Genomic DNA, 22,328 nt, shown 5'->3' with positions numbered 1-22,328 from the left:
TAAAACAGTACTTATTACCTCTCTTGCATTAACAAATAATTTAAACAAATCATTTTAAGGTCATTTCAAGCAACTATAATAAAATTAATTTCTAGTAATGAAATAGAGTATGATAGCCACAGTGTCTCTACTCTGAGAAGGGCAAGCAAAGCAGATTCATTTTCTGTGGACTGTTATTCCAGGAGTGTGACCCTGACAGAATCATCTAGTTCCGTTAATGATTGGCCAGAGGGGATTTTCAACTTACAGATTGACTTTGGGAAGGAAAGGACTTCAGCAATCAGCCCTTCCACATTTGGGATGGTGATAGAATCCATGGCAGGTGTCCTGCTAATTAATGTCTTTGGGAGGGCTGGTCTCTTGTCCAGATCTGCAGTCCAGCCTGGGTTCTAGGCCCAAAGGGACTGGCCTGGAACTTTGGTACACAAGAATTGGGTTGGCATCTAGGGCCAATATGGTCAGACTGGTGCCGATAAATAATAGCAGTGTTTTAGGCACTATTTACTAAAATTAGACATACACTTATGCAATGTGTTAGTCTGTTCTGGCTGCCATAGCAAAAAATCACATACTGGTAGCATTCAACAATGGACTTTTATTTCCTTTCAGTTCTTTTGGCTCAGAATAAAAAATGATAGAACTGGAATGGTTAGTTTCTGGTAAGGGCTTTCGTTCTTAATTTCAGAAAGAATCTTCTCATTTTAGCATCCTATGCCTTTTCTATTGTGATTGTGCAGAGGAAGGGAAAAACTTCTAGACTTTTCTTCTTTTTAAAAGGACATTTGTCCTCCTAAGTTAGAGTTACCTTTATTTACTTTATTTATCTTTAATTACCTCCTTATATGTCCATTCTCCAAACTCACACAAATGGGAGTTATATTTTTTCAAGTTAGGAATTTTGAAGAGAAAAAATTTAGTCAAAACAATGTAACTGAGTAACTTAAATATATACCCAACAAAAGTCCGTTCATACACATACCAGGAGATACAGAGAATCAAGAAATAGAAAAATTATAATGATATGTATTTATCAAATAAACAATAAATTAAATATTAAAGTGACTCATGAAATACCTGAGAAAAACAGAAAAAAAATAGTATTTGAACTTGTACATTTTAAAACCACTAAAGAAACTGGGAGAGTTTCTCAGTGGTAGAGTGCTTGTCTAGTATGTTCAAGACATGGGGTTCAATTACCAGTACTGCATACAAAACAAAACAAAACAAAAATACAAAATAATCCAACTACAAAGAAAACTGCCAAATTATGCATCTGAAGAGTGCATTCACATTCACAGTTACTGACTTTTCAACAAGTCACAACAGGAACAGTAGCAGTCAAAAGATAATTGAACAGTAACAACAAAAAGGTTATAGGGACATATCCTTAATATATGATATGCAATTAGTTATATAGGCATCACAAATAAATGTGGAAGTAACAGGATATAGTATTCGGAAATAATTTTACTATATGAAAAATTTAATTTGATCCTTCTAGGCCAAATATTTAAGAAGAAAATATAAATATATTAAATCAACAAAACCAAGAACCTTTTCAGATATAGTAACATGGACTTAGTAAGAGGAAGTACATCATAATTAGGACCAAAGTAGAATATAGTGTTAATTAAAATATTAATTTTTTTCATTAAACTTTTGTTTAAAGGGTCTCAAAATTCTGTGACAGATTTTTGGTCAAGGTGTTTCTATTAAAAAGTACTGATTTTTCAAAACTAATAGCTTAAAACTGCCCCCCCCCCACACACACAAATGGTCCTCAAAACATTTTCCTTTCCTTTTGAAGGTTTCATGATTCCTTGTTGTCATTAACCAATCTTTTACTATTAAACATAAGTGGCTAATTAAGTCAAACAGTAAAAGACCTTTCTTCCACCTCTGATTAAGATTTGGAATGTAGGTGTTAGGGGTAATATTCATTTAACCTTCTGAGCTTTCCGGGCCAACTTGGTGACTTTGCCAGCTTGGGCAGCCTTCTTGTCCACTGCCTTGATGACATCCACAACTGCCTGTCTCATATCACAAACAGCAAAACCACCCAGAGGAGGATAGTCAGAGAAGCTCTCAACACACATATGCTTGCCTGGAACCATATCAGCAAATGGCAGTATCACTGGACTTCAAGAATTTAGAGCTATCTTCCAGCTTCTTACCAGACAGCAGTCAATCTTTTTCATCTCAGCAAACCTGCAAGCAACATGAGCTATGTGACGATGCAGTACAGGAGTGTAGCAGGCACTGGTGTGGCCTGGATGGTTTAGGATGATCATCTGAGCAGTGAACTAAGCTGTTTCCATTGGTGGTCGTTTTTGCTGTCACCAGCAACGTTGCCAGGTTTTTCACAGACATGTTCTTGACATTGAAGCCCACATTGTCTCCAGAAAGTGATTCCCTCAAAGCTTCATGGTGCATTTCAACAGACTTCACTTCACTTATGACATTGACTGGAGCCAAGGTGACCACCACGCCAGGATTGAGAACACCAGTCTCCACACTGCCCATGGGGAGTATTAATACATTTAATTTTGCAGATATTCTAGAGGGCCAACCACAGAGTTTTGTCAGTTGGAGGAGTTGTTGGCAGGAAGTAATCCAAAGCTTCAGGCAGTGTGGTTTAACTGGAAGCTGTCTTTACAGGTGACTTTCCATCCTTTGAACCGAGGCATTAGTACTGGCTGCAGCATGTTGTCACCATTCCAAGTGGATATTGGCACAAATGCTACTGGGTCAGGGTTGTGGCCAATTTTCTTAATGTAGGTGCTGACTTCCTTAATAATTTTTTTGTATCTCTTATCTCTTCTGGCTGTAAGGTGGCTCAGTGGAATCCATTTTGTTAACACCAGCAATCAGTTGTTTCACAGCCAGTGTATAAGCCAGAAGTGCATGCTCCCGGGTCTATTTGTTCTTAGAGACACCAGCTTCAAATTCTTCAATGGCAGCAGCAACAATCAAGACAGCACAGTCAGCCTGAGGTGTGCCTCTAATCATGTTTTTTATAAAGCCACTGTGTCCAGGTGCATCAATGATAGTCACATATTTGCTGATCTCACATTTCCACAGGGAGATGTCAATGGTGATGCCACACTCATGCTCAGCTTTCAGTTTAAGCAAGACCCAGTCGTACTTGAAGGAGTCATTTCCCATCTTGGCAGCCTCCTTTTCAATTTTCTCAATGGTTCTTTTGTCAATCCCACCACTTTTATAGATGAGATGGCCAGTAGTGATGTACTTGCCAGAATCTCTATGTGTTCAATGACAACGATGTTGATGTGAGTCTTTTGCTTACCAATTTTGGCTATGATTTATCAATAGTTTTTACAACACCTGTTCTTGACAGCATACCTGTGGCAAAAAATGTTTTCATTGAGCCGGTTATGGTGGCGCTCGCTTGTAATCCCTGTGCTTGGGAGGCGGAAACAGGAGGATTGCGCAGGTTTGATGCCAGCCTTGCTGGCTTAAGAGACCCTGTTTCCAAATAAAAATATAAAAATAGGTCTGGGAGTGTAGCCCGGAGGTAGAAGGGTTTCCAGGATCCCCAGTACCACCAAAGGGAAAAAAAAATCTATACTCCAGCTGGGTGTGGTGGTGTTCCCTTGTAATTCCAACATTCAGGAGGCTGCTGCTTTATAGCTCTCTCCTTTGTCTTGTATCAAACCTACTGCATATAATTATACCACAAATTCTACATTGTTTACCAGAACACTACTTTATCCTTACTATCGCTAACCTCTAGTATATACTAATATTACTAATATATACCAAGCACATATATTTTTTTTTTATTTTTGCAGTTTTGGGGATGAAATCCAGGGGCATTTGACCTCTGAGCTACAACCTCTGCCCTATTATTTTATTCTTTATTTTGGAACAGGGTCTCACTAAGTTCCAGAGGGCCTCACTAAGTAGCTGAGGCTGTCCACAAACTGTGATTCTCCAGGCTCAGCCTCCCGAATGCTGGGGTTACAAGTGTGCACCACTACGCCCAGCTTCATACTTTCTCTCTGTTCAACTCTACCTGAGATTTTACCTTATTCTTCTATTTACTTCTGCACTTCCCTCTTTCCTCAACCTTCACTATTGAATACAATATAAACTGTCTTTGGATTTACCAGCTGACACCTAGAAACTGAGAGAAATACATCAAAAGCAACAGAGGCAAAGGAGGGATAACAAAGGAGAAATAAGCACCCACAACTCCACAACTACAGAATCTGATAACACAGAACTGCAGAGTTCTCCAGAAGGTAACTGTAGAATTAATACAGGAATTCTGCAAAGAATTTAGAGAGAGTCTGAAAGAAATAAAGGATGCAATCATTGAAGTAAAGGCATCTATTCAAACTATAAACAATCACTTAGAACATATGGAGAGTAGAATCTTGCTCCTAGAATATGATCAATAGAATATGATCACTCCAAAAATGAATGCATTTCATTCATTTTTTAAAGAAATATGGGCCCATTGTAAAAGAGCTAATTTGAGAATAATAGGTATAGAGGAGGGAAAAGAAGGCAAAACCGAGGGGCTCAACAATCTCTTCAAAGAAGTAATAGCAGAAAACTTTCCAAGCATAGAACAAGATATTGATACACAGGTACAGGAAATGTGTAGAACCCCTTTAGACAAGATCAGAGAAAAGGTTTGCCATGCCACATAATATTCAAAATGACCAATGTTGAAGCCAAGGAGAAAGTATTAAAGGCAACAAAAACAAAAGACAAAATGACATTCAAAGGGAAACCAATCAGAATCACTTCAGACTTCTCAAACTAGATCATGAAAGCCATAAAGGCTTGGAGTAACATATTCCAAACTCTAAAAGAAAACAACTTGTAGCCTCAAATTTCCTACCCAGCAAAGCTATCTCTCAAATTAGATGAGAAAATAAAATTCTTTCATGACAAGCAGAAGCTGAAGGAATTTACATCTTCAAAACCAGCACTAGAGAAAATACTCAAAGAGATCAACTACAAATAAGAAACAAGAAATTCATGCCAGAACCAGAGAAAAAAGAATTTCCATCCAGCACACAATTAAGAAGAGAAGAACAAACAGTATTTCATACAGAAGTAAAATCTCAACATGTTTGGAATTAAAAATCATCTCTCAATAATGACACTGAATGTAAATGGCCTCAACTCCCCAATAAAAAGACATAAATTGGCAAAATGGATTAAAAACAAGAAACCATCTATGTGCCACTTGCAAGAAACACACCTTACAAGTAAAGATAGAAACAAACTCAAAGTAAAAGGTTGGAGCAAGGTAATCCATGTCAATGGAACACAAAGACAGGCAGGAGTAGTAACTATGATTTCAGATAAGTTAGGCTTCACGCCCAAGCTTATTAGAAGGGACAAAGATGGTCTTTTTTACTGGTAAAAGGAAAAATCCAGCATGAGGAAATAACAATAATCAACATTTATGCTCCAAACTCAGTTTCACGTACTTTCATAAAACAAACAGTAATATTAAGCCACATATAAATCCAAATACAATAATACTGGGAGATTTCAACATACCTCTTATACCATTAGATTGATCTTCTAGACAAAAGGTCAGTAAATACACCTCGGACCTAAAGAACACTATTAATCAAATGGACCTGTTAGACTCATATAGAATTTTCCACCCATCTACAACAGAGTTCACATTTTTCTCAGCAGCTCATGGAACCTTCTCCAAGATAAATCACATCCTGGGCCACAAAATGAGCAATAGCAAATTCAAGAAATGCGACATAATTCCCTGTCTCTTTTCAGACCATAATGGAATAAAACTAGAAATAAACTATAAGAAAACTCAGAGAAAGCACATAAACATGTGGAGACTGAACACCACACTTTTAAATGAAGAATGGGTCATAGAAGAAATAAGGAGTGAAATCAAGAAATTCATAAAAACAAACAAAAATAGAGATACAATATATCAAAACCTCTGGGACGTTTTGAAGTAAGTATGAAGAGAAAAATTTATAGCACTGAGTGCCCACATGAAAAAAACAAACAAACAAACAAACAGAAAATCACAAAAAAACAACTTAGTGACACACCTCAAAGCCCTTGAAAAATAGAAACAATCTGAACCCAAAACCAGTAGAAGACAAGAAATTGTCAAAATCAGAGTGGAAATAAATGAAGTCGAGAATAAAAAAAAATACAGAAAATCAATGAAACCAAAAGCTGGTTCCTCAAAAAAAGTAATAAGATAGATAAACCACTAACCAATTTAACTAAAAAAAGAGAATGAACCCAAATCTTATAGATAAGAGATTAAAAAGGAGATATCACAACTGACAGTGCAGAAATCCAGAGGATTATCAAAAATTACTTTGAAAAACTATACTCCAACAAAATGGAAAATCTTGTGGAAATGGACAACTTTCTAGATAAATACAACCTTCCTAAACTATGGAACCAGCCAAGATGCCCATCAACAGATGAATGGATTACAAAACTATGGGATATGCACATAGTGAAATTTTACTCTGCCATAATAAAACACAAGATTACATCATTTTCAGGGAAATAGATGGAACTGGAGAATATTATGCTAAGTGAGGTTACTCAGTCGCAAAAAGTAAGAAAACAGATGCTTTCACTAATATGTGAAAGCTATGGTGAAATGGGTCATAAGAGGACCTCCAGGTGAAAAAGGAGATTCTATAGAGAAGCAAACAAGGCAACCTAACTGAGGGGATGGGAGGGGGAAAGAAGGAAACTCTCTAAAGCACATGATGTACATAAAAAAACATATCAAAGTCAACCAGTAAGCCAAGCATGGGAGAGAGGGAAGGTGAAGGAATGGGATATGGAAGGGTTAGATTTTAATGGGGTGATGTTTGCATGTATATCTACACAAGCTTTTTATCCTTAAGATGTATGAATTCAATGCATCAAAAAATAAAATAATAAAATCCTTTATAAGTCAAAAAAAGAAAATGCTCCCATCTTCTAATTCAAATCCTTGATATTTTCAGTTTTTTATAATTCCATCTACTTGAGTATTTCACTTTTTAGAATACCTCAATTCTGAATGGATTTCTTTTTTTTAAACTTTTTATTGGTGCATTGTAGTTATACATCTTAATGGAATATAAGATGGTGGAGGCAAACATGTACACATCACCCAATTAGCCCTTATCCAATTCCCACCCCATTCCCTCCCCCTTCCTTCTTATGTTTGGCTTAGTGATCGACTTTGATAGGTTTGCTAATGCACATCATGTATATTATAAAATTTTCTTCTTCCCCCCTCCCATTCCCTCAGGTCACCTTATGTGTTCATCTATAGTATCTCCTTCTTTGTCTAAAGTTCCTCCTAAGACCCATTTTCTCCCTAGCATCTGCATATTAGGGAGTGCATCCTATTTCTTATTTTTTGTGACTGACTAATCTCACTTAGCATAATATTCACTAGTCCATCCATTTCCCTATAAATGATGTAAATGTTTTTCTTATGGCTGAGTAAAGTTCCATTGTGTACATATCCCATAATTTTATAATCCATTCATCTGTTGATGGACATCTTGGCTGGTTTCATAGTTTGGCAATGGTGAATTGTACAGCTATGAACCTAGATATATATGCATTAGTTTGATAATTTGGTTTCCATTCTTTTGGGTATATACCCAGAAGTGGTATTGCTTGATCATATGGTGAGTTTGTTCCCATTCTTCTGAGGATCCTCCATACTATTTTCCAAAGTGGTTGGACTAATTTGCCTCTGCTCCATCAACAATGTAGTAGAGTTCCCATTTCTCAACATTCTTGCCAGCATTTATTGTTGTTTGTGTTTTGAATGATTGCCTTTCTAGTTGGAGTTAGTGAAATCTCAGGGTAGTTTTGATTTGCATCTTTCAGATTACTAATAATTATTTCTGTAAATACTGTAAATTATATTGGCTTCCATCTTGTTAGCAGGCCCTACTTCACTATTTTTGTTAAAAGAAGTTACCATGTAGGGAGGCTAACATAACCAGGCAAAGAATGCAGCTTCTGGGCAATGACCAGCTACTAATTTAAAGTCCAGAAATCAAAAAAAAAAAAAATTGTATCCTGCATAACCATATAGGTTTTCTTGGAAGTATATTTCTTAGAGCTTGTATGAAATTCATTAGCCAAAATAATGATCATGCTTCATAAGTTCCTAATACAGAAGACCCATCAATCTGATCAGTTTAAGAATTACTAACCCAACTGGGCGTGGTGGCGTCTGCTTGTAATCCCCAAACTAGGGAGGCGGAGACAGGAGGATCACACAGGTTCAAAGCCAGATGTGCTGGTTTAAGAGACCCTGTTTCCAAATAAAAGCATAAAAATAGGTCTGGGAGTGTATCCCGGAGGTATAAGGGTTTCCAGGAACCCCAGTTCCCAGTACCATACAAAAAAATTTGATAACCCATAGAAATTGTGAGATAACAAATGGTTTTATTTTAAGCTGTTAACTTTGTGGTAATATTTTATTTTTAATTTTTTGTTAAAAAATTGTTGTTATACATTCTAATGAGATTCAAAGTGATATAATTACATATGCACTCATCTTGTAGGTTTTTCCTCTGTATGCTCCCACTATATGCTAGTCCAATTGGTAGTGATATATTCATATACAAACATAATATTTGAGGTAAATCTTATATAAAATTAAACAAATATTCAATAAGTGTGCAATACTTGAATTTGAAACATGTAATCCTCTATTAAAATGCAGAATACAAACAACATTCTAGGCTACTTCCCCATAAACTTCTTTGTTAAGTTGCCTTTCCTTTTACTGGAAGCCAACACTGCTGTGTATGTTTATTCTACCATAGATAGTTTTGCTTGCTCTGGATCTTCATATAAATATAATCACGCAATATGTTCTCTTTTATGTAAGAGTTCTTTCACTCAGGATGATGTTTTTGAGAATCATCTATGTTATTGTGTGTATAAGCAATTTATTTCTTTTTATCTCTGAGTGATGTACTGTTTTATGTATATACCACAATTTGTATATCAATTCTCCTATTGATGGGCACCTGGTCTGATTTAAGTTTTGCATAATATGAGTGAATCCACTACAAGAATTCATGTGCAAGTTCCTTTGTGGCATACAGTATATTTTTACCAGAGGCAACACTCAAGAATGATAATGATACCTTATTGAGTCCATAAATATTTAGTTTACTAAAATGTGCCAGGTCTTTTCCTAAAATTGTACAGTTTTGCAGTCTGAATAGCAACTTATAAAAGTTCCAATTAATTCACATTCTTCTCTTGTTTGACAATACTTGCAATGACTAGTTTAAAAGAAACACTTTTGGTGAAGATAAGTATAGTTCATTGTGGTTTTAATATGTATTTACCTATTAATATAGTTAAGTACATATTATGTTTGTTGACTATTAGTTTCAGGAGATATCTGTTTAGCTTGAATTTGTATTCTTTGTATTTTGTGGTTCATATTTTGTTAATGATTTTTTCAAGTATCTAAAATACTTCTCTATTTTCTTAATAATGTTTGCTGATGTGCAAGTGTTATATGTTTTGATGAAATATGATTTATTTTACATTATTATTTTCTTGGTCATGAGAAAACGTTGCCTAAGCACAAGCATAACAATATTTTTAATTATTTCTCAATGTTTTCAAAATTTTAGTTTTATATTTAGTTCCATAATCTATCTAGAAGTCATTTTATATTTAATATGAGGCTAAAGTCAACTTTCATGTTTATTTAATATATATATATTATATAATCACATATATATTATATATAATCATATATATAATATATATATATATATATAAAATCACATATTCTAGCTCTGTTCATTTCAACTAATTTTCTTTCCCCAATATATTACTTTGTTGGTTTTCTGTTAGGAAAATTATATGTATTCATTAAGTTTAATCTATTTTTAATTTTTTAATTTTTTGGTACTTTTATTGGTGCATCACATCGTGTTCATAGTGATGGTGATACACATGCACACAGCACTTGATGTGCTTTTCCCGGCTCCCTTCCACTCCCCTCCTTCCTTATACAGGTTGAGATTGGCATATTACCACATATGTACATGATGCAAATGGAAGAAATTTTTTCATTAATTCCCCCCTCCACACACACCTGTCTTCCCCTAGACCACCTCCCTATTTCCACTGAGTTTCTCCTCCACTATCTAAAGTCCCTCTAGTATCTTTATTGCTCCCTAGCCTCTGCACATGAGAAGAAAAAAAAAAAAAAACATATGACCTTCATTTTCTGTGACTGGAAAAATCTCACTTAACATAATGTATATTAAATATATAACATTCTGTGATATATTATGTGACATTCTTCAACTATCTCACCTGCTGACTAGTATTTTCATAGGTCGTTGTCCATATCTCTATTAAATCTCTCAGTGTTATTTATTTCATCTCCTTTGGATGAAGCTGATTTGTTTCCTCAAATGTCAGCTTTATTCAGGAAGAAAAGCATAATTATTTTGTTTTATCCCTAATGTGTAGTTCAACTTCTGTTACAGAAAAGACATCTATTTTCTTTTGTGTAAGTGAGTAGAGGAATGGTAAATTACATTGCTGTTTTGCAGATTGGGAATTAAATAAATTGCTAGTTGGAAAATACTTTATTTTAGGATTTTTACAGGTATATTAATCCTTAAATATATATTAATATAGATATTAGATGGAAGTAAAATTTATCATAACAAATTAAATGTGTACTCTAATGCAAACTTTATAGGAACAGATACAACAAATGATGACCATCCAAATATCATTGCATATGTTCAAACAACTTGATGTGAAGGCATAGAGTTATATATGGACAGTAGAGATACACTTTAAAACTGGCCATGATCTAGTGGATTATGTTTGTTTCCCTCAAAGTTAACTTTTTATGTAACAAAATTTCTTATACATTTTGGTATTCTAAAAATGTTCTTATTTTTTTTTTTCCTGCTTAGTTCTTCAGAACATGGCCTTTTTTTCTTTTAAGAAGTATTGTTTGTTCTTTTTGCAGGACAAAAAGGTACTTTATGATAAAGTCATAATAGTAAAAATGGTGTGTTTCAATATGGGACAAACTGTTAATAATAAAAAGATTACTTAAGGCTATCCTTTATACTCTGTTCCTTTTAACCTGTAAATAGAAACTTCATTCTTTTGGATATAGGCACCATTTATCTTTCCTTCAACTTGACATTTTTTATCCCAAAGTGAGGAGAAATGGTTGGTTTCCTAACAGGTAAGCTTGAAAGAAGGGACTTATCATTGAATGCTACTAGCAAGTTTCAAATGTCCACCTAAACTCAGTGGTTTTATAATTTTTGTTGTTATTATTGTCTCCTTTACTAAAAAAGTCTTTGATTATCTTCACCTGATCAATAGTAGGTAAATTTAATTTAGAATATAATGGTGCAGGTGCTTAGTCTGCTCCAAATACCATTCTCTAAGCTACCTTTGTTAGTCATTAACTGGGTATATTACTGACATTTACTTCATTCTGTTAATGTTTCTAATCTGGTTTTGAATTTTGAGTGGAAAGAGTCTACAGAATACTTCCAAAAGGCTCAAACAATAATCAATATAATTAATATAATCCAGAGAAGCATTACAAAAAATGTCAATGTGCATGGTTTATTTAAAATATATCTTCTGATGCCAGGTGTGGTGGTGCACGCTTGTAATCCCAGCGCTTGGGAGGCAGAGACAGGAGGATCGCGCTGGTTCGAAGCCAGCCACACTGGCTTAAGAGACCCTGTTTCCAAATAAAAATATAAAAATAGGTCTGGGAGTGTAGCCCGGAGGTAGAAGGGCTTCCAGAAACCCCAGTACCACCTAAAAAAAAAAATAAAAAAATATATCTTCTGAAAAATGAAAATTATAATATCCATTTTAAAGGGTTTATTTATTTTGAAAAATGCATTAAATATGTTAAAGACTAACTAGAATATCTAAGATAAAATTAGTGAGAAAATTTAGATTTCATTACTTATTTTAATCAATATAAGTATTACTTTATTCTTTGAGGGGTGAGTGGGAATTGACCCCCCCAGGGCATTATCCTTCCAAGCTTATCCCCAGCCCTTTTTAATTTTTTTCTTGAGACTGAATATTAACAAGTGATGGCCTCACTAAGTTTCCGAGGGCCTTTCTTAGATGCTGAGGCTGACTTCAAACTAAGGATTAAAGGTGTACACCATAGCAGCTTGACTTAAACATCACTTAATAAACACAATAGGTGCTGAAATTCTTTAATACATTCCACAATAGATCAATATAAATGTTTTTGTTATGTGATTTAGGCTGAAAATGTCCAACCTAGTTTTATATTACTCAATCTGTTTTACAACTTAGGTGAGTACTTACATACACGGTCTCTGTGTATAAAGCTTGGGTGGAAATTCTCCTATTTACTTTGTTTCTGTTGTAATTACTAGTAAATATGAACATATTCTAATTAAACCTGGGAAAAACTGAATAATGGGCATATAATTTTTACATAATTATTTGAGTTTTTTTAATATTTCTGATAACATCTAACTTATATAATACTACATTCTTTTTGTCTAAATATAAAATTATTTTAATAGTTTTATCTTTTAGTTTTATACAACTGCATATAGTTATGATGTAAAAGTTGATATTTTGAAATATATATGCATTTTATGAAGATTAAAATCAAGCTAATTCATACATCTTTCACATCAACTACTCATCACTTTCTGTGGTGAGAATATTTAAAATATATTCTCATCAATTTTAAAATTAAAATATGTAACATTATAGTTGGTGCCAAATATCAAGTGAATATTATCACCTTTGCAAAAACTGCCATATTTTTGTGCTTTTCTCTTGGCTATTTTTGCTATTTATATTTTCTAAATAAAATTTATAAGCTGTTGTATATCACAATGGCCTTCATAATTAAAATGTGTTTTAACTAATAAAATTCAGTGTCTGTGACAAAATTGCTGTTTCATCTTTCCAATAAATAAATAAACTGATGATTTAGTGAAATATATTAGCTAGCTGCTAATCTAAGGCCAAAGTTAGAAATAAAGACGTGGAATATAATGGCAATTACCTTTCTTTCCAAACAAGTTTAATAAGAATTACATTCAATAAAACAAAACAAACAAAACCCCTCCAAAATCCATTTAAGGATATTCTTATATGAGGTACGTGTTACCTATGCTAAGAACAAATGAACTGCAAAGCAAGTGGCAAAGCTTACAACATTTTAACTCATTCTTCAATGAGAACTTAGAACTTGGCTTAAATGACAAAAGAGATATTTGATTCAAATTCCTTTTGGATACTGACCTAGATATCTTTTCAAATGCTGCTTTTTAAAGATTACAAAATGAAAGATAAGTTACTTTAATTTATTGTGTAATGTGTGTGGTTATACAATGCTTCAAATAACCTGATTGGAAAAGTGTGGTACATTTTCAAAGAAAGTGCTGGTTTGTGGAATATGTGAACACTGAAATGACTTATAAATGTGAAGACATTCAGATTTTAACTTTATTTTTAGTCAATAGTGTGGGAAACTCTAATTGTTAGGAATGTTTAAATTGTATCTAGTTCTTCGGGATCATTGTTAATCATACCATTTTGTCAGAGCAATAATGAGTGTTGTTGCTTGTAAGATGCTGATGACTGCTTCAAGTTTATATGGAATTCTTTTCACTAGTAATAATTTTTATATTTCAGTGATCTTAGGAAAAAAGAGAGAGGTACTTGCAACACATTTTTAAACATTTTTTATCAGAATTGTTCCAAACTGTATAGCACATATGTCAGAATAAAAAAGAAGGAAATTAACATTTCTAATGGGAATATGAATCATATATATGATATGATACCTTCTTTTAAAATACTTATAATTAGGATAACACTAAAAGGAAGTAGATGTGACAGATACTTATAAAAGATCTGCCTTAAAATTTATGAATCTCATTTGGTTATAGATATCTAGTCAATCAATCATCCCTGGGGTTTGTCAGTTCTTATTAATATAGAGGTAAGACAATTATGTGTCTTCTTTCATGCTTCATCATAATACAAAAGATGTATATGCCATGATGTAAGTTAATACTTCCAAATATTTCCCAATGTATACAAATATTTTAAAATAAGATATAGTATGTTAATATATACATAATTTATATAATAAAATTTTACAGTCTCTATCAAAATGGCAAAACAAAATGGTTGCAATGAAAAAATAAACTAGAAACTATATTGAAAATTGTAGTGCATGAGCTAGCTGAACAACGTTAATAGTGGCAACCCTCATAATATCCTCAAGGTTGAAAAAACAGCAATGCACATCAATTAAAAGTTAGATAAACAAAACATGTTATATCAATACAATATATTCACATTTCTATCACATAAAAGAATGAAGTACTGCTGTGTGCTGCCAAGTGGGTGTTTTCTCTCATATGCAGAAACTAGGAAGTATATTGGGATATTAGAGGGACCTCAGATAATGGAGGAGAAACTCCAGTGGAGCCAGAGAGGTGGTGTAAGGACAGTGGGTGTGAGGGAGAAAATCCATGAAGGACTCACTTCCATTGACAGTCTGTACATATGTGAGAATATCAATGTGAATCTCAATTTCCCTTATGAGGAAGAGAGAGAATGTGGATGGAGCCTGGAGAAAGCCCACCAAGGGCTTTGCTGTTTGATTGTATGTCCCTATAATTCTGAACTACATTATAATATGAGATTATAATGCACCAATACAAAGTATAAATAAAAATTTAAAAATACATTATTCTAATTGAAGGAAGCCAGTTTCAAAAGATCATATATTATGTGATTCTATTCAAATAAAAGTATAGGATAGAAAAATCCAAAGACACAGAAAATAAACCAACAATTGTTTATGGCTGAGGAGGAGAGATGGGAGGCAAGCAAGTGATAACTTAGGAGATAAAATATCTTTTGGAGGTGATGAGAATGTTCCACAACTGACTATTTTTTATATATTTGCATTATTAATAACCATAGAGCTATATGCTTGAAATTGGTAAAGTTTTATGATATACAAATAATTATCTCAATGAACCCACTAAGACAAAAAAATAATATGAGTTTTTAATGACTTTAATAAACTTTTATTAACATCATATATTTATAAAGTATATCTTTCAAAATTAGTGAACAAACATTGAATGCTAACTAATATACATACTTATTCAATTTTTTAAAAATTTTCTCTAAATATCATTTCCAAATTTCAAGACCACATATTACCTTTAATAATTTGACTGTTCTAGATTCTCCTTGGTTGTGATACTTCTTGAAACTTCCTTTCTTTTTTGGTAACCTGGAGAATTTTGATGAATAGTGACCAGACTGTCAGCCATTAGAATGTATCTAATGTCGTTTTCATGATTAGACTAGGGTAATGTAAGAAGACCACAAAGAAAAAGTGGCACACTTGTCGCTTTAGTCAAGAATGTACATGATCAGTATTACTTATCACTTTTAATGGTAACATTAATCACTTGGAGGTCACGCCTATTAGATTTCTCTGTCACACTACTTTCAACCCCTTTCTCATTTACTCCTTTAAAAGAACTCACTGTACAGGACCTACACTTACTGACAGATTTATTTACTTATTTACCATTTATTTATTCAATCATTTATTTGTATCATGATGGCCTCATGAATATTTATTTTTATTATGATTCTATAATACTTTATCTATTTTGCTGTCAAGTTATCATTGACTTGTCAGTTGAGTGCTCTGTCAGTTGTTTGCTGAATTATTTTGTACCTCTATACCATTACAAGAAACAACTTTGCAACTATTATATCAATTATTATTTGGCTTTTGCTGTTACATATCTCAATTTTGGCACACATCCATAATTATGAGTTTTCTTTTCCTCTTTTTCTCCTTTTTTAAGTTTTTAATTCTTATTCTTCTTCATCTTTTCTTTTCTTTTTTTTTTTTTGGAGTACTTTCACCCGATATGCCAATGCTTCATACTCATTTTCCATATTTCTTTCCACAGTCCTAGAATCAGTGATTTTTGCAAATGGCCCTATTTTTATAAAATGATACATCAGCAATGAGATAAATAGGTTTTGGCAGTCTTTTATCCACCAACCTAATAGTTCAACTATAATATACATGTGTGGTGGTTTTAGAATTATTTTGTACTCCAAACAATTCTAGGAAAAACTTTATTAACCAGAGTATGGTATCAATTATCATTTTTTAGCCTTTACTCTTACAGATTTTTTTTCCCAAAAATTACTTGTCAGCTTCTTATTTCACCCACTTTTCAGTGAGGTTGTTTCATACATTTATAATGCATTTATATTTTTCTGTCATGCTGTATTTTACACAGGAAACCTCTTCTCTCCTAAATGTTGTTTTGAAAATTACATATAACAAAGTTTATTTTTGTGCTCTAAAATTTAGTGGGTTTTGTTAAGTGTTTAATGGTTTATATTTATCATTGTGGTATAATACAGAATAGTTTGACTACCCAAAAATATTTTATGTGTTTCATCTATTAACTTGCTCTATCATATTCGTTTAACCCAGGTAATCACTGATATGCTTACTATCTTCATAGATTTACAGAAAAATATATAATCAGAATAACAGAATATGTATATTTTCAGACTAGTCTCCTTCACTTTAATAATAAAAATTTGTTTCATCCTTTTAAGGTTTGATAAATTCTTTCAAATTATCACTGGATGCTATTACCTTATATAGTTATAGTTAAGTTTGCTTCTCTATTCCCCTGCATAAAAAACGTCTTCATTGCCTCCATTATTTTGCAATTATGAATAAACCTGTTATAAACATTCACATACAAGTTTTTTTTGCTGTTTAAAATCACTAAAACTTTTTAGGAGTAAAAAGAAATTACATTTAGGTTTATCATCCATTTTTTTATGTGTTTGAGTCCAGTTCTAGAACCTTGGATTGAAAAGATTATCTTTTTCTGATTTGCTTTTGATACTTTGACTTTGTCAAAAATTGGGTCATTATAAGCTGGGCATGGTGACTTATGCTTGCAATCCCAGCATGTGGAAGGATGAGACAGGAGGATGACAGGTTTGAGGATAGCCTCAGCCTCTTATTAAAGCCCTCTGCAACTTATTGAGACCCTATTTCAAAGTAAATAATAAAAAATAAGGCTGTGATGTAGCTCATAGATTGAATACCTCTGGATTTCATCCTTGAGATGGCAAAAAAAATGGTTTGTTATGTTTGTGTGTTTTTTTAGAATCTATATTGTGGTCTAATTATTTATGTATTTATGTGTCATTTTTCACCAATATTCTTGGTTGCCATAATATTGTAAGAAGATGGAGGTATGGCTTGGATGTAGAATGCCCTGGTGGTTCAATACCCATTAACACAAAAGAAGAAAAAAAAAGAATAAGAAAAAGAAAAAGAGATAAAAGAACAAAAATTGATGAACATGCACTTTTATTTTCTTTGTTTTGGGTTTTTGTACAAGGTCTTTATAAAACGTATCCTAGTTTTTTGAGTGTTTTTAATGAATAATTCTTGGATTCTGTAAAGTGCCTTACAGCATCAACTAATGTGTGACCATATAATTTTATTTCTTTAGTGTGTTGATGTGGTAGATTAGATTGTTTAATTTTTTTTTACTTTTAAGGTCATTACATTTATTATTTAGTGATTATAGAAGGTTCATTTATTTCTGATATAGTAGTGTAGAAAATCCAAAAACAGAATCATACCCAAAGGTAAAACTTTATTCATTTATATGAATAAATCTTATATAGTTGGTTAACAAATCAAGACAACAAATAGCACCAAACAGACAAGGGAGTCTTCAGTATACCAGAGCGACTACAGATAACAGAGGGGAAACTTCAGCAAATTCAGAATCGAAGTTTAGGAGAGGAAGAAAGCTGAGGTTGGTTAATTTGGGGGAGCTACATTCGAATATGTGTAAAAGTATGAATGTAGCATGGTTAACCTGGACTCATTGTTGGGGGGCAAAGAGGAAACAGGGGTAGGGGAGGGAACCAAGCACTGTCTGAATGTATGCCATTTTCAGTATGATCCACATAAAAAAGCAACATCTAACTTCAGATAAATTTTTCAGATTTTTTTCATTCACTCACATTTATTTTAAATATTTATGATAACCAATAGGGTATTTTAAGAATATTTATAGATATTTAACAATCTACCAATATTATCTACATTTGTTGTTCATAAGAAATAATCAGAATAATAACATTATATAGTTAAATAGTGTATAGAGCATATAAGAGACATTGGAATATATTCCAGAAGCTACCACAGTGATCAGACTTTCAGATATTATATGGGCCCAGCTCCATATTAAAAAATGTTTTCAGATTTTAAACCAACTTCATTTATTTGAGGCAAATTACCAGATTTCTACAACGCAGGAATAATTTTCAACTTGCCAAGGTTTATAATCCTTTTATACATTGTTATACTAATTCACAGAAATTTCATTGAGAATATTTTATCTATGTTCCTTAAAAATATTGGTTTGCAATTTTCTTTTCTAGTAATGTCTTTATCTGATATTGGTATTAAGGTATCCTGGAGTAAGTGAGAACTTTCTATCTGCTTCTATTTGCTGGAAGAGATTGCATGGAATTGGAATTATTTCTTCCTTAAATGCTTGATATACAACCTGTGAATACATTATAAACTGGTACTTTCTATTTTAGGAGGATGTCATTATGCTTGGTTTGCATTCATTCTCTTCTATTAAAATTGTTAGCATGTGTTGATTAGGAATGTGACTCATCTCACTGAATGCTCTATGCAAGCTAAAGAATGTTTTCTTCTGAAGTTGGATGAACAGTTTCAATGACTGTCAATCTGATGAAGCTGATTTCTACTGCTTTTCAGATCAAGTATATCTTTATTGATTTTCTGATCTTTCAATAAATGATAGGGATACTGAAGTCTCTGAATTTGGTACTGAATTTGTCTACCTTTCTGTTCAGTTCTACTAATTTTTGCCTCATATATTTTGACATTTTCTTGTTATGTGCAGGCACGCTTAGAATTATTGAATATTCTTATTTAATTGACCCCTTATTCATAATGTAATAGCTCTCTTTATTTGCGATGACTTCTTGTAGCTGACATGTGTTGTGTATAAAATTAATATAACTCCTCTATAATTTTTTTTATTAGCAGTACCGTATTTGAGATTATTTCATCTGCATTTTTGTATGTGTCATTTAATTTAGAAAATTACTGGAAAGAATTTACTCAAATATTTTCTATTTATTATCTTATTTTATTATTCATTTTGCATACAATTGTAATTGCATGCAATTTTTCAAATTTGTCACAGTTTAATATTGCAAATTGACAAGTCAAATATCTAATATAAAAATGAGATAGTCTTCAATAGTTAATTCCCTAAAATACTTACAAATGGCCAATAAACACATAAATATGTCACTATTTCTTATAACAATGCAAATTAATTCAGTTATATTTTATTTCTAAATTATTAGAACAATTATAGTTAAAAATACCACAATATCAAGCTTTAATGAGATGTTTGAAAATATGAAATTCTCATATACCATTGGTGGAAATAAACTCTTCAATTGACCAAAGAATAAAAGATGCTACAAAGTTGTTTTCAATAATTTTTTACATGTAAAAATTTAACTGCAGGTTATAATCAACAGTAATTTTGTGCTACTATTGACAATATACTGTTATCTACTTTGAAGATCAGAACTAGTCAGTTGAAAAATTCCATATTTGCCTAAACCTAGACAATAAAGCAGCACTTTGGCCTGGATTTAATTAGGATTTAATTAAGAAGAAAATAAATAAAAGTGTGGCAGATAAAAATCAGTCTATGTCACTTATTAGTCCATTTTTTTTGTTCTTTGCAATAAAAAATCAAAGAGCAATCTAGATCAGAGAACAAAAGTGGTTTCAATTTGTAGTTTCAAAAATCACTGATATAATGTAGTAAAGTTTAGGCCCTGATAAAATAAATTGCGTATTTTGGGGAGTAAAATTATTTTCAATTGTTTTTAGGTAGAAATACCTGAACAAAATAATTATAAAACTAGAAAGATGATGCTAAGGAAATGTTCAAAGGTAAAGATCACTGATAACAATAACATTAAAAACAGAATCTACAAATATTAATATAAATCTGTATATATGGCATATATACATATATGCCATATATACATATTCATATTATGCCATATATATGCCATATATACATATTCATATTATGCCATATATATATATATATATATATATATATATATATATATTCTGACAAAAAAATCTCTGAGTTTTGCTTTGGAATTTTTTGTTAGTAAAAAAATTAAAATTCTCTATTTTGTATGGGTATTTTAATTAAATATTAGATTTCTTCTTTCTTTTTTAATTAATTTGTATTGGTGTATTGTATTTATACATCATAATGGGGTAAAAAAAACTTGTGTAGACATAAATACACACATCATCCAGACAGCCCTTACCCAGTCCCCACCTCACTCCCTCCCCATCCCTCCCTCCATGCTTGGTTTAGTGGTTGACTTAGATATGAATAAGTACATCATGCGTTTTAAAGCATTTTCCTCTCCCCACCTTCCATCCCACAGTTAGGTTGTCTTATTTGCTCCTCTACTGGATCTCTTTTTTCATCTGGAGTTCCTCCTATGACCCCATTCACCCTAGCTTTCACATATTAGGGAAAGCATCCAATTCCTTACATTTTGTGACTGACTAATCTCACTTAGCATAATGTCCTCATGATCCATCCATTTCTCTGAAAATACCGCGATTATATATTATTTATGGCTGAGTAAATTTCTATTGTGCACATATCCCACAGTTTTGTAATCCATTCATCTGTTGATGGACATCTTGGCTGGTTCCATAGTTTGGCTATGCTGAATTGTGCAGCTATGAACAGAGATACACATGCATTAGTTTGGGAGTTGGTTTCCTCTCTTTTGGGTAGATACCTAGAAGTGGTATTTATTGCTGAATCGAATGGTAGATTTGTTCCCATTCTTCTGAGGATTTTCCATACTATTTTCCAAAGTGGTTGCACTAATTTGCAGTCCCACCAACAATGTTGCAGAGTTCCCTCTTCTCCACATCCTCGCCAATATCTGTTGTTTGTGTTTTGAATGGTTGCCATTCTAGTTGGGGTTAGTTGAAATCTCAGGGTAGTTTTGGTTTGCATCTCTCTGATTGCCAATGATGTTGGGCATTTTTTCATGCATTTATTGGCTATTTAAATTTCTTCTTTCATGAAGTGTCTATTTAGTTCACTTGACCATTTTTTGATTGAATGATTTGTTTTTTTAGTGTTGAGTTTTTTGAGTTCTCTCTATATTCTAGATATTAGTTCTCTATCAGAGGTGTAGGTGGCAAAAATCTCCCATTCTGTTGTCTCTCGTTTGAGGTTCTTGACATTTTCCTTTGTTGAACAGAAGCTCTTTAGTTTCATGCAATCCCATGCATTGATTCGCCTTTTGGTTTGTTGTGCCTTTGGGGTCTTATTGAGAAAGTTTTTATCTTTGCATATGTGTTGCAGTGTTGAACCTATGCCCTCTTCAAGGAGCTTCAAGGTCTCTAGTTTGATTTCCAAGTCTTTGATCCGTCATGAATTGACTCTTGTACAGGGTTAGAAAGTGGTATTAATTTCCAATTTTCTGCATATGGTTAACCAGTTTTGCCAACACCATTTGTTGAAAAGGCTATCTTTTTTCCAGTTTATGTTTTTGGCCCCTTTGTCAAAAATCAAATGGCTAAAAGTGTGTGGACTTGTTTCTGGGTCGTCTATTCTGTTCCATTGGTCTATGTATCTGTTTTTGTGCCAGTACCATGCTGGTTTTATTACAGTGGCTTTGTAGTATAGTTTAAAGTCAGGTATTGTGATTCCTCCTGTATGGTTTTTGTTGCTGAGAACGACTTTGGCTATTCTGAGCCTTTTGTTATTCCAAATAAATTTAAGGACTAATTTTTCTATGTCTGTGAGGAATGATCTTGGTAGTTTAATGGGCATTACGTTGAATCTGTAGATCACTTTTGGAAGTATGGCCATTTTGATAAAAATTATTCTGCCTATCCATGAGCATGGAAGATCTTTCCATCTTCTAAGATCTTCTTCGATTTCTTTTTTCAATGTTTTATAATTTTTTTGTATTGATCTTTTACCTCCTTGGTTAAGTTTATTCCTAAGTATTCTATTTTTTTGTGGGTGATCTTGAGTGGAAGTGTTTTCTGAATTTCTTTTTCAGTTGGTTTATGG

The 22,328-nt window shown here is 32.7% G+C and overlaps 1 pseudogene across 1 annotated transcript in view; it reads right to left on the bottom strand.

Annotated features, from left to right (window-relative positions):
• Positions 1–1,937: 1,937 nt before the first annotated feature.
• The window catches only part of LOC308258850 (elongation factor 1-alpha 1-like), a 76,382-nt pseudogene continuing 55,991 nt past the window's right edge, over positions 1,938–22,328 (bottom strand). Inside the window, exon 2 of the transcript in view lies at positions 1,938–3,316. The product of the transcript in view is annotated as an elongation factor 1-alpha 1-like (transcript). The remainder of the gene's footprint in view (positions 3,317–22,328) is intronic.

This window comes from Muscardinus avellanarius, assembly GCF_963383645.1.
Source record: "Muscardinus avellanarius genome assembly, chromosome: 2".
In the NCBI taxonomy this organism is placed as follows: domain Eukaryota; kingdom Metazoa; phylum Chordata; class Mammalia; order Rodentia; family Gliridae; genus Muscardinus; species Muscardinus avellanarius.
Note: the sequence above shows the minus strand (reverse complement) of the source record. Positions and strands in the feature narration are given on the sequence as shown.